Genomic DNA, 4,596 nt, shown 5'->3' with positions numbered 1-4,596 from the left:
GACATGGGCAGAAGTTGCGAATTACTCGGATACACCGACTCCAATTGGTGCGGAGATATTGACGATCGAAAATCAACGGCCGATTATGTTTTTATGTTCGGAGGGGCACCAATCTCTTGGTGTTCTAAAAAGGAGTCGGTGGTTGCTCTCTCTTCTTGCGAGGCGGAGTATATTGCAGCTTCATTATGTGCATGCCAAGCTGTGTGGCTAGTGAACCTGCTGCGTGAGCTGGACAACAACACGAGAGAAGCCGTTTTGCTGTTGATGGACAATGTTTCAGCCATCAACCTTGCTAAGAATCCCATAGCACATGGGAGGAGCAAGCATATTGAGATGAGGTTTCACTATTTGAGGGAACTAGTGAGTCCGGACAGTTACGTTTGGGGTATTGCAAAAGCGAAGAACAAGTTGCAGATTTGTTGACGAAAGGCGTTACGAATGAAGTTTTCAACAAACTTGTGATGAAGCTAGGCATGAAGAATGTGGAGCATTTGAATTAAGGTGGTGTATTGGAAGTTAAATATAATTCAAATGTTGTTTTGGGCCAAATTAATTTGGTTCCACATTGTACCCCATATAAATACTTTTGTGTGTATAGTTTTAAAAACTAATGCCATTTTTGATACACTAATGAAAAACAGAAAATAACTCTCTTCCATAATCTCTCTCTTTTCTCCATCATTTTCTAAAACACCACAATACACAATTATCGATTTTTCACCATTGATTCACCCTCCACTCTTGATTGTGTTCCAACAGAAACAAGTCACCAATGTAGAAACCTCCAACAAGTTTTATGAGTTGTTTTGCAACTGATATGAACTCTTCTTGTTCTGCATATTTCTTACCAAATGCAGCCTTCGAAGTGAACGTATACATGAATGAAATAACAGCTTGAGAAAGATTGAACTCTGATCCTTCATTTCAAGCAATCTTTCTTACGAGAGAATTTATCTCTTTTTCTCTTATTGGCCAAAGATATTTGACCTTTCTTTACACTCAAAAGCTCAAGAGCGCAAATCTTTCTAAGTTGTCTCAAATAATCACCATAAAGTGAAAAAGCTACATCGGCTGAATTATAGGATGCAATATCTGTGGCCATAAGATGAGGCCTTGATGTAAAAGTAATATCATGAGTTTTTAGAACCTTTTTAGCAACTTATGCTGAGGAAACAACAATGAAGAAGATCTCACCAAGTTGAAGATGCATCAAGGGTCCATATCTTTTGGCTAGATCTCTTAATTTTCTAGGTGGGTTTGATGTAACAAGATGGAGAATATTTCCTATAATGGGTAGTTTCCATGGACTTGGGGGTAGATTTGTACTAGTTGAATCAGATTTTTTGTAATGATTCCTTATTCTTTTTAGTGCAATGATCGTGAAAAGAAAAGTAGTGAAAAGGGTGAACAAGGTAAGAATCTTAAGAGCCATGGAGATGAAACAGAGTTGTGAGAATGGAAATGATATTGCATTTACGCTGCTAACTTTATATTGCAGAAAAAAGCTATTGATGTAGTCTAAATTGTCTTGGAACTATGTTGGTGACAATGCTGCAAGACTTTAATAGTGAAGTTGTTGATTAAGATTATATGGAGCAAATTCCAAAGCGTGTTGATACACTAGCCTTTAGTTTGATTTTCCCCCACCAATCGGATGCAAATGAGATAACCAGCTAATTCCCTTCAGGGTACTTTGGAAAACTTTGATGTGATTTGCACTTTCACACGAAGAGTATCTTTCAATAGTATGTTACAAAATAATGATTTTTATTCTTTACTATGCATTAGAAAAGAATAAGATGACTTAAAATATAAGAATGGGTAAGAAAAATGGATGATAATCTCTAGAATTTCGTGTCCACATTATGTCCAAAGTGACATTATTTATAGAAAAATAATATCACTTGAGAAAGAGTTACAATTCTTGGTTCTGCCACTGTTTCACGAAGGGATATACACATATAACGTTCAATTATTAACTAAAGCATTGTACTGGTTTGGTGGTTGATCAATACGTGGTTGACCTGGGTTCAAAGGTTCGAACCACCCATTGCATATTTTAAATTCTATCAATAATCATTCCATATTTTAGTAATTGTTTCATATTCGGTAAGGATTCTATATTCAGTAGTCGCTCTATATTCGGTAGTCGTTTAATTAGTCAATCAGTCGTCCCATATTTGTTTAAGAGATAATAATTGGTGCATTTGTTTCAGAAAAAAAAAATCTATTATTTGAAACCAAAAATTATTTTTTAGGGTTTAGAGACATTTGTTTCAGATTTTTTTTAAAATTATTTGGTTAGAAAAATTATTTTTTGTTTAGTATATATAGATATATAGACATTGATATTGGTGTGTGGAGAGTATCATGGTAATAGTAGAACATTAAAATGTTTTAATGTAAATAAGGTTTTTAAATAGGCTTCCAGGTCAGGCCATACTTTTAAAAAGGTCAGGTCAGGCCGGAAAAAAAAAAAAAAAGGTCAGGTCAGGCCATACTTAGGCTTAAAAAGTAAATCGTATGCTAGGCTCAGGCCTTTCAAAGTCTGGTATGGCCTGGCCTATTCCCACCCCTAGTCACAGGCACAGATCAAACTCAGGACCTTGTGTTAAATTCTATCAATTAGACAATCACTCAGTAATCATTCCATATTTCAGTCATCATTTCTTATTCGGTAACGATTCTATATTCAGTAGTAGTTCTATATTCGGTAGTCGTTTAATTAGTCAATCAGTCGTTCCATATTTGTTTAAGAGATAATAATTGGTTCATTTGTTTCAGAAAAAAAAAAATCTATTATTTGAAACCAAAAATTAATTTTTAGGGTTTAGAGATATTTGTTTTACATTTTTTTTAAATTATTTGGTTAGAAAAAATATTTTTTTGTTTAATATATATAGATATATAGGCATTGATATTGGTATGTGGAGAGTATTATGGTATTAGTAGAACATTTAAATGTTTTAATGTAAAAAAGGCTTTTAAATAGGTTTCCAGGTCATGCCAGACTTTTAAAAAGGTTAGGCCAGACCGGAAAAAAAAAAGCCTATTATAGGCCGTAGGCCAGACTTAGGTCTAAAAAATAAATCGTAGGTCAGACTCATGCCTTTCAAAGTCTGGCATATTCCCACCCCTAGTCACAGGCACAGATCAAACTCAGGACCTTGTGTTAACACACAATGAACACAACCACTAAACCAACAAACATTTCATGTCAATTATAACCAAATATTTTGGAAATATCTCACAATCCCCCACCATTTTCAAAATATACTTAGTCCTATAATTTTGGAAATATCATGATTTCAGATAATGGTATCTTACGATTTGAACCACTACTTAGTAAGCTATGGGTTCCACTTATCCTGAATAGATTGGTAAACAAGTTTTGAACCAGTTATTCATTAGAACAAGTGTGCACAACTTACACATGAAATCTTGGTACTATCGAAAGAATTATAAAGATGACACATTTGTTAAGGCCTTGTGTCATGTACCCTTTTCATGAGAATTTAAGAGTCAAATTCTTTAACTCTTCGAAGCGGCCTCACTTCATCCTCACATAGGTAGACTATATCAGAAATACACTTATAATATGTATTTCAGCAAATTTATGCTATATGTCTATTAAGAGTAAAACTCAACCTTCTAACTTTATACTTATGGTCCAAGTACTTTCAACATTTGGGATGTATCTATATTCAAGTACTTGCAATCTTTCTAATAGTGTACTTTATCATTGAACTTGAGACTTGATGTTACTCTAGTATGAGTCGATTTTCCACCATTGATGATTAATTAGATATGGGCTTGAGTCTCATCCCTAATGATGTCTTCAACACCATGTCCCTTGTTAGACCTTTTGTCAAAGGATCTGCAAGATTCTTTTCAGTTCTTACAAACACTATGGATATTACTCCATTTAAAATTAAATCCTTTACATAGCTATGTCTTAGACCAATATGTCTAGATTTTCCATTATATACTTGGTTATATGCTTTGGATAGTGTGGATTGACTATCGCAATGTATGGATACTGGTGCTATTGGCTTTGGCCAAATTGGTATCTCATACAATAAATTTCTTAGCCATTCTGCCTCTTTACTACCTGCAACTAGGGCAATGAACTCTACAGCCATGGTGGAGTCGACAATGCAAGTTTGTTTCTTTGATCACCAAGAAATTGCACCTCCACCAAGGTTGAAGATCCATCCACTTGTGGAAGCATGATCCTCAACATAAGTTACCCAACTGGCATCTGTATATCCTTCCAAACTGAAGGATATCCACTATAGACTAAACTATAGTTAATTGTTCCTTTCAAATATTTTAATACTCTATTAACAACCTGCCAATGTTCTTTACTTGGATTGCTAGTATACCGACTTAATATGCCTACAGCATATGCTATATCAGGTCTGGTACAGGTCATGGCATACATCAAGCATTTGATTACCTTTGAATACCACAGGGCATCCTTTATGTGGTTGTAAACTAACATTTTGATCAAATGGGGTAGAAACAGGTTTGCAATCAAATTGATCAAATTTCTTTAGCACTTTCTCAATATAATGAGATTGGGATAAACCAATA

The 4,596-nt window shown here is 34.6% G+C and overlaps 1 pseudogene; it reads right to left on the bottom strand.

The window, feature by feature from the left end:
* LOC101504945 (cytochrome P450 71D11-like) overlaps positions 1–1,432 on the bottom strand; it is a 7,536-nt pseudogene extending 6,104 nt beyond the window's left edge.
* Positions 1,433–4,596: the final 3,164 nt, after the last annotated feature.

This window comes from Cicer arietinum, chromosome 5 (assembly GCF_000331145.2).
Source record: "Cicer arietinum cultivar CDC Frontier isolate Library 1 chromosome 5, Cicar.CDCFrontier_v2.0, whole genome shotgun sequence".
Classification (NCBI taxonomy): domain Eukaryota; kingdom Viridiplantae; phylum Streptophyta; class Magnoliopsida; order Fabales; family Fabaceae; genus Cicer; species Cicer arietinum.
The sequence above is the reverse complement of the archived record's forward strand: the minus strand, read 5'-3'. Positions and strand labels throughout refer to the sequence as shown.